Genomic DNA, 9560 nt, shown 5'->3' with positions numbered 1-9560 from the left:
GCCGGAGGAGGGAGTTTCAGGTATTCAACAACTTGTTGAAGAAGGCAGGAAAAAGAAATAGAAACTTTCCGAGTTTCATACCTAGCCACCTGTGTGCATACCCACAACATAAGAAAGGTGTTTATGTAGCTAACCTTGGTTTAAGGCCATCTAATAACCTGAGCTACGTGTGGAAGGGAGCGAAAAATATGTTGTAGGAAGACATAGACAGATGCTAGACTCAATCTATGTCACATGAAAAAGCACAGCTACATAAGCAAAGACACACACTTATAACACATGTAAGTACATCACAGATGAATAACAAAGCCATTGAAGAACATGCAACTAATTACCAAGGTACTGTAGGCATCTAAACAGAATACACCTCATTTAAAATAGCAAAGTAGCTACCTTATATTAACTAATGTAAGTAGCTTATTAAGGCATGCAACATATAATGTACACAACAGCAAATAAACATAGCTACCCTTAAGAAAAGGTCTACAAAAGCATTTCATACAAAGTAATCAAACTAACTTACTAAGGTATATAACATATAATATAGATAACACAACAAAGTCACCAAACAATAACTAAAAGAAGCCAAACCAACACATAACAGAATCAGCAAAGCAACATAGTTCACCATAAGGAAATACTTACAGCAGCATCTGCACCTCCACCCATTGCAAGCTCATAACTCTGCAATAGAAATGGCAAAAACAAAAAGGAATATTCAATACCTTCACCAAAAACTGATCCCTTTATTACTATCACAATTTTATGATTTATTATTAGTAACCAAAAGCTCAAAAACAGAGTTTAAGCAAAACCCATGTAACCAATTCCAGACTTCACACTCACTCTAAACCAAACAATATCAAAAACATAGTTTAACAAAACACAACCAGGTTAATTAGCCAATTAATTTAGTAAAACAGATGTAACTAAATCTTTACTTCACAATTGGTGTAGACCAAACAAACAACAAAATGTTGTTCAGTAAATCACACCGAGTTAATTAGGCTATCAAGATTTTAAAATAATAATTATGCAGTAAACATATCAGTGATTTAGCAAATTTAAGTCCAGTGACATAATGTCTGTACATAAGCCATGAGGACAAGAATCAATCTAACCATGGCAAGTGAAGTTAAAGAATGTATTATTGTGTGCATGATTCTGAACAGATCCTTCAAGCAAGTTCATAAATGTTCTATGTTCATGTTTAGTAATATTAAAGTATAGTTATCTAGAGGTGTGTTGTTGTTAACTTTAGCACTGAGACCTTTATCTAAATTCACATTACCTCTAATGTAACCTCCATGGAACTGTGGTGTGTATTTTTGTAATGAGGAAAACCAAATGAACTCTCTTGTATTTATACAAATACAAAACAGTAGACAAAGCAAGTCAAAACAAACTAAGCTAAAACACAACAGGTAATTGAATGGACCTTGTACATTTTTCAATAAAAATCTATCTAATGACAAACCTGAAGATCCTATTATCAGTAAGCACATGGTATAGAAGAGGAACGTTTTTACCCATTATGAACAGTGACAGACCGATGGGTAATTAGGTGCTTTATCCAAAAGCAAGCAATTTGGCCCTCTGAAACCACTGGGCCAAAGACTGAGATGTGGGTTGTATAAAGTAAGCAGCTCTAAAAACAAAAAACTGTGACAAAGACCAAAACCAAAATTTAAAAGTAGTAATTAACACCCAAAATACAATGGATTATCACTTAGCATATCTCTGCCATCTAATCTAACTCACAAATTGGAAGAATGTAACAACTAATAAGCCTATAAAGCACCAAATTTTAGGATTAGACTCATACTTAATTCAAAATAACAACCAATCAATTAAAACCCAAAAGCATTGCCTAGCATCTCTTCCCTAAAAATAAATTAATCCCCTTGGATTATGATCTTCACAAAGAACATGTAAAATCCATTTAATCACAAAATGTAGCAGCCTATTATCAATAAAGAAGCAGCCAATCCCACTTCCCAAAACATGAGCAGAGGTTATAAGAAGAGGAACACTCTTACCCATCATGCGCAGCAGTAGACCAACAGGTAATTAGGTGATTCATCATAAAAAAAACAAGCAATTTGGTCCTCCCAAATCCATTGGTCCAAAGACTGAGCTGTTGAAAAACCCACAAAAGTGTGTATCAAACTAAGCTGTATAAAGTAATTATCTCAACAAGCACATAACTGAAATTAGTTGCCATTTAATTCACTAATAACTGGCATTGAATATAATTAGCTCAAAATTAAAGTACCAATTTCTAAGGCCGAATTCATAGATACTTCAGAAGCGAGGACTAAGAAGTGTAGCAATTACCAGTTTGTAGCATGATCGAGCATCGAATTGATGCATCTGCAATCAGAAATGATGGGAAAATAGCTTTAAATTCCTAAATATTGCTACATGTTCAGCTTCTTAATAGTCAACCATTAATAAGCTTTGCAGAGATAAGTGATTTAATTTCCCAGATTGTCGAAGTGAGTGAAGAAGAAGCTAATTATCAGATATTCATACACGTGATCAGCCACCCATACACGTGGTCAGTGAATGCCTCAATGATACATGTGGTCATGATATGTCTATTTTACATAGTGATTTACCCCCGTCTATTGGTCATAATTAGGAGTATTTTTGGCTAGGAGTATTTTTGGCTCTTTAGAGCCACTTTTATTGCTAATGTGTGCTTTCTAGTGTTTTCGTAGTTTTGGTAGCGTTTTGTAGGAAATTGCATATTTGGAGCTTTTTCCCGGGGATTATTTGAAGCAACTACGAGCATTGGAGGATCGTTGTTTGATCACTTTAAACAAACTTTTAATTAATTAATTAATTCCACATAGTATCTTGTATTAAATAAAGAATAGAATTGAATAATTAATTGTTGATTGATCACCTAAGTCAAGGCGAATCTTGTTTATTTATTGTTCTTTTCACGAATATTGATTAAATAAGAATAACGACTTTTGCAATGTAATTCCTACATGATTGATGCGCGTAAATAAAATCAACTTAGTTTTTAGGTATCACGTTGCATATATTGTTTGGTGATAAAATTGTAAAAAAGGAAGAGCTAGTAGAGGTCGTACTAAGGCTAGGATAGCGATTCCCCCCTAATGGGTACTTTATTTTAGTACCCTCGCTCCCGAACTCATTTCTGGTACACGTAGACCAATTTGGGAATGGGTAAACTTACAATTGGTGCTAAATATCCCTTGAACTCTACTTGGGAGAAAGACATGAACGAGGTTTATGTGTTTTCCTAAAACTCATTGGCGACTCCTACTTGTTTCTTACAAAAAAGTGTAATGATACGATCAATTCTAATTCAAGGTCCCCCAAACAGTCAGGAATTCAAATCCTAATACACCCTAACAAATGTAAAGTCCTAGGCTTTTAAAGGGCCATGGGCATTTAAGGAGTAAAATCCCCTACGATGGGCACACCCTCCTTACACACTGCCTCTAAGTCTTCCACCTTTTTCTTTAGGGAAGTAAGCCGCTCCTCCATTACTTCATAGCTGGACTGTTTAGGAAGCCCATATCCACCACTATTATCCACCTTATCTTTGCCCTTGCTTGCCATTGTTCTCATCTTGTTTAGAGAAAATAGACAGAAATGTGAATGATAAATACAAAAAAGCATTGTAAAAAGTTTGAAACCTTACCTTCCTTTTATATATGCCTAAGTAGCACTTCATTGTCTAAAAGATAAAACCATGCGGTAGTCTTAGATAATTATGTGGTCATAGAAAACCCTACTATGTGCCTCAACATTGAATAACACTGAACAAAATTAATGGCTACATGCCACATCATTAAAGACTACTTCTATTTTTTGATTTAATCATTAATGCATGTACACCATATAATATTATACTTATGCAGCTAGGTGATGCTCACTAACAATGCATAGACCTATGCCAGATGTTCCTTTATCTAATTTTAATTCAAGTGACAAAACTAATTCAATCTGTATGATATAGATGAAACATGAATACACACCTTTGGACAACCTTTCGCCTATAAGCAAGGCATACAAAGTTCAAGTCACTGTGAAAGAAAAGTCTCCTATCCGAGCTCCTCCCAACAAAAAAGGGTTTCAGAAATTGGTTTTTGAAGATGAGGAAGTGCAAACTAACCACTCTGAATCATTTCATGCATATCTGTATCTTACACATACTCTACATAACTTCTCCTTCTCCATGGTACAAGGTAACAGCATGAAAGAAACTTTGTTTAGAGATGAATGTGACCACTTCAAAAAAGTCTTTGAACACAGGAAAAAGTATGAGATAGCTAATGCTTCAGTCAGAACAGTTAACCCAAAATTTAGCTCATTCTTAGGAGAATATGAGTTAACATTTGGAGGAATGACTAAAATTCAAGCTATCGATCGAACAAAGGGGCTTGTTTTGCCAGAATACATCCCTATTGCTCATGTACCCAAGACAAGCGGACCATCAAAGTGGTTTGGTATACTCTCAGCCTTATCTAAACTAAATATAACTACTCAGAACACATCCACCTCTTGAAAGTGATGTGCCTATTTTTAAATTGTTTGCTAGATTTGCTTGGAATTGTAGTCCACATGGAAAACATTCGGCAAGTGACATATAAATCAGGCTGGGTAGCCGACGTGCGTGATATCAGCATAGTTGATGAAAGGTTACTACTACCCTTTTAAAACTCCGAAAATGCTCACGCTAATATAATTACAGATAAAATGTTATACTTACTGTCAATTTCCTTTACAGCACTGGTTCTCGCCCAATGATCATCTCTACATGGGGACAGCTAGCACTTTCTGATTGTAAAAACCTCAAGGACTGGGCATCCACTTTCTTGGTTGTTAGCTTAACTTCTTTGAAACCTGCTACCCACAGAGGTATATTTTTTTATAAATGCTACAAAAGCAAAGTATGCTAATGCTAATTTCCACAGGTTTTTCACTACAATCAAGCATGTCTAAAATAATTGATCCAGCACCCAGCGTTGAAAAAGTTAATGCCTTAAAAGCTTGGTAATTGAACAACCTTATTGTAAATTATCATTTATACCAATACACATTCACATTATAATGAAGCTATATAAAGCTAAATTTAAGCTTCCTTAATTAATTAGCTATTTCTGCCTTTGTTTATGTCATTTAGGGCCCATGCACATCCAGACATCATTGCTGACTACATGGCAAGGCAGCTCGAATTCATGACTGTAGGCATTGAACCGAATCCTACCACACTTGATCAAATCATTTGCAAAAATGTAATCGCATTCAAAAACATATCCCTCTGGTACCCTAACTGTGCTACTAAACTAACACAGATTCAATTAGGTTGACAACACTGTCCAGGAAGAAGTATACACGCTTACAGTCACAATTCCAGATGCACAGCTAACCAAATGTTATTGCTTACATTGGTTGCGATAATTGTGGGAGGCGTTGTGGCGTTGCTGCAAATGTGCCATTCTTTTGCCCTCATTGCCCTGACAACAAATGCAGTTCCATTGAAAGGTAAAATTTCGTATCCTCATGTTGTACAACCAACTACCTAAATACTAATCTTAATTAACATCATTTCACGCTTCAAACGCAGAGTTAACTTTACTTTTGATGCTGCAGATGATGCCTTTGGTCCTGTTTGTGAACAAATATTCAATCTGACAACACTCGAGATCTTTGAAAGGAAAATTAAGGTTCCCACTCAATCCTAACATAAATTTTAAGTAAAATTTTAACATACAACTACCTATCCTAGGCATAACACTACCTTTTGTTGTCCTCAGGATGACTGGAACGACTTCGATCATGTTGCTGCAGCTCTGAAATCTACACCAATGTGTATTATACTTTACCCAGCTCAGGCACTAAATAAGGCAGGGGTGCTGCGGTGGGTAGTCCAGTCAGTTTCCTGCCCCTGAAAATCTACTCTACCAATCTACAGCTTCAAATCAGAACACGTCATCCACAATAACCCTTGCTTATCATTTTAGATGTGTTCTTATTTGAGGTATTCTTAATTGCTCCCTAATCATATTCACTACTCAGACTATTTCGCAAACATTGCCTCTTTAGCTTTGAAGTTATATATTCTTTTGTTGTTGTTGCTCATATCAAACAGCTTCATATTTCAAACCTGTATGTGTTTATAATTAGGCTTACAAACAATGCCTCTTTTACTTGCTTACTCAATTGCATGAATTCAGCAAGTGCCTGTATATTAAACTCTGTGCTTATAAATCCACTGTGTGATGTTCTACTATGCATGTCAAGTTTTATATTCTTTGCATCTCCTAACTTAGACAAATAGAAATATAGTCCGCTTCTTAGTTCAACCATATCAGTCCTATTCTTCTTCCCCATTTACTTATGAAGTTACATAAACCTTAATTAGATTACAACCCAAACTTGCAGAAATTGTTTACAAAACATGACATATCAATCTCATTAGATTTAGCTCCCTTAACCCAAAATACTCTTTTAGGCAACTTAAAAAGTGATTAGATATCTTGCATTGCTCTATCAAGAAACTTTTAACAACAAAATATAATCATCAATCTTAATTGTCTATCTGTTCATATAAATTTGGGCATTTTCAAAGAATATAAGTTTGGGCATATAAATTTATATAGGGATTCCCTAGGATCATATTATAAAAAATACAAAGTCAGTTTTATAATAAGTTCGGATAGGTTGAAAATAAAGTGTATAAAGCACACCCTATTTTTCCAAATCACAATTTACACTTAACAATAATTACTTTATTTGATTCGGCATTTCTTTGTCTAATTGTAAATACTCTACACAAGTGCTGCAAACATAAATCATGTAAGGAAATGAGATAACTATGATTTTTCTATTTCAACATCTATAATCCAAATAATATAACATAACTCACTCATGAATCAAAATTTATTCATTCCACTTAAAGAAGCCCATATACCAATCAAACTTCAATCATTTCATTCACAAAAAACAACAACAACAACAACAACAACAACAACAACAACAACAAAAAAACCAAACTTCATTAAGTTCATTTAGGAATAACTACAACAACCTCTTACAAAGGCAAACAAATCACCAAAACATTGCCATTCATATCAAGACACAAAAAAAAGATTGCTTGCCACCTACGTATAATAAACCAAAAACTTAACAGATTGGTTAATCTAATTCACTAAACAATGACCCATACCTTATCTAACAAATCTTAGAGAAATTGCTAGCTGTATGCCGATAACCATCTGAATTTGTGGAAGCCTATGACCCGTAGGTATCTTTGTAGCCCATCATCTCAACGCCACTGTCGCTGCCAGAAGACAAATACCCACCACGATCATCTCCTTCAGCATCTGAAACCTCCTACTCAAAACGATCTTCCTCAGCTCCATTCTGTACATCAACTTCGTTTTCACCTTCTTCCTCTGTAGCATCTTCCTCACCGTCATCATCAGCATCTTCCCCAGCCTCATCATCAGCATCCCCCTCCTTTATTTCCTCTTCAGCATCACCGCCATCACCACCATCTCCATCTAATTCCTCCATGTCAGCATCAACTTCACCTACGTCATTCTGTTCAACAGGACCCCCTCCATCACCACCATCATCCCTCCGTTAAACAGAACCTACTGCAACACCAACACTACCTCTGTCATCTCCAATAATCATCACTACAGGTTGCACATTTTCAATAAACGCTCCAATTACGCCACAAGCTGCCCAAGCCCTTCTGCTACTTTCCCCTAACTGCCAATATAGCTCTGCAATGCACTGCTCCCAAAGCCGCTGCATCCGTGATGACAACACCCTAGCTTCTTGTAACTTTAACGTATGTGCAGCTTTGATGTTGGCTAATTCATCAAACTTAACCTTATCCTGCTCTCGAATGTCTGCCATCTCAGCATAAACAGCATTAAGCTGTGCTTTCAACTCTTGCAATTCCCTCCTATCAGCCATTGTTTACTTACACAAGAAAACAAAAAAAGATTGAAAACCAATTGAGCAACACAGGCGTAAAAAAGGAAATTGATGAGAAATGTAAAATTAAATTGAGAGGCAAAAAAAAATAGTAAGTAAACCGGTGGCTTAAATAAAGAACTTTATAAAGAAAGAGAAATGAAAAGGTAGCTTTGAATGAAGACTAAAAGGGTTTAAAAACAGAGGAGAGAGAAATGACAAGCTAACAAAGGGAGAGAAATGAAAAGACTACATCAATCAGGTTTCACAAGTCCTTCTGCCGCCAAATTCAATTCTTTTGCATAGAAAACAACAAAAACCAAATTTCTTAAAACCGATAAAACAATAACTATACTACTTACCTTTCCATATTAGCTATTTTCACAAATATCCAACCAAAAAATATACATAAGCAAAATTATTAATTTAAATATTTACACAAATAAAAATAAGTTTAATTGTGTGGGGAATAAAAAACACAAGCTTTAATCAAATGTTTATACCTTTAAATAATTTTATTACAGTAGGTTAAAAGCACAAATTATACTAAAGTACAATTTAATTTGTAACATTACTATTCACATATACATTGATAGTTACAAATTATTAAAAGAAAACACTATTCCTCGTATAATTCCGTATATCTAACATTCATTCACTAATATTGACTCTTTGACTATAAACCTTACAGATAAATTTACAAAACTATTGCCTATACATAAATTAAAGATTGAACGCCGTATCTCAAGCCACTAATAAGGATTTCGACCTCAAGCTCCTTCTCATGAATCACTCAAAATCCTTCAACAAAATTTCACCTTCAACTCCAACCATGGAAATGCAATAAAAGATTTCGTTCACCTTAAGTTCCATGATTATACCTATATTAAGAACCAAAAATAGAAAAAAAAAACCAAAAAAGTAAGCAAGTTATACTATAAAACTCACAAATAATAATATTTAAACATTTTCAACTCAAAAAAAAAAAAACATTATTTATACATAAACTTCATTTTTTTTTCTTTACTGTTAATGGTTCTTGACACATAACAACTAATTAAGCAACTACTAAATAATCAACTCACCCATAAACATTTTCCTAGGCCAGGCCCAATTCACAACACAATTCAACAATTTCAAAATGGACCATTAAAAAATATCTTTTCTAACTTTGGTCCTAGGACAAAGCCAATCCATATTACTTGGTTTCCAAATCTATACCCTTACATAGAAAATAATCATACAAAATCTCTTAAAATATTACAACAAACTATATCCTTTTTTAAAATTTTAAAATTCCTATCATTTCAAATATAATCAAAATTGTTCATTCAAACTCACATGCAAATTGAAAATCGACTCTAATACCTATAATTAGCACAAAAATAGCATAACTATAATAGATAACAATTCATTTATTCACCTTATCAAAGAGATCATTATCATTTTTCATTTAAAATACCTACAAAAAATTCAATTCAAACTCATAACCTTCTTACAAAACAAAATAGACAACCCCCCATATTGCCACACCTCAAATAAGAAAAACATGTCGTACTTCAAACTAGCGTCGTGCGCGTAGCGCG

At 34.4% G+C, this 9560-nt stretch overlaps 1 long non-coding RNA gene across 1 annotated transcript; it reads right to left on the bottom strand.

The window, feature by feature from the left end:
* Positions 1 to 629: 629 nt before the first annotated feature.
* On the bottom strand, positions 630 to 2512 carry LOC145576722 (uncharacterized). Its single transcript, XR_014098540.1, has 3 exons — positions 2338 to 2512; positions 2040 to 2137; positions 630 to 684 (listed from the first exon to the last, which is right to left on the bottom strand). It is a non-coding gene; the product is annotated as an uncharacterized LOC145576722 (long non-coding RNA).
* Between the last annotated feature and the right edge of the window lie 7048 nt (positions 2513 to 9560).

Source organism: Chenopodium album, chromosome 13 (genome assembly GCF_948465745.1).
Source record: "Chenopodium album chromosome 13, dcCheAlbu1.1, whole genome shotgun sequence".
NCBI lineage: Eukaryota > Viridiplantae > Streptophyta > Magnoliopsida > Caryophyllales > Amaranthaceae > Chenopodium > Chenopodium album.
Note: the sequence above shows the minus strand (reverse complement) of the source record. Positions and strands in the feature narration are given on the sequence as shown.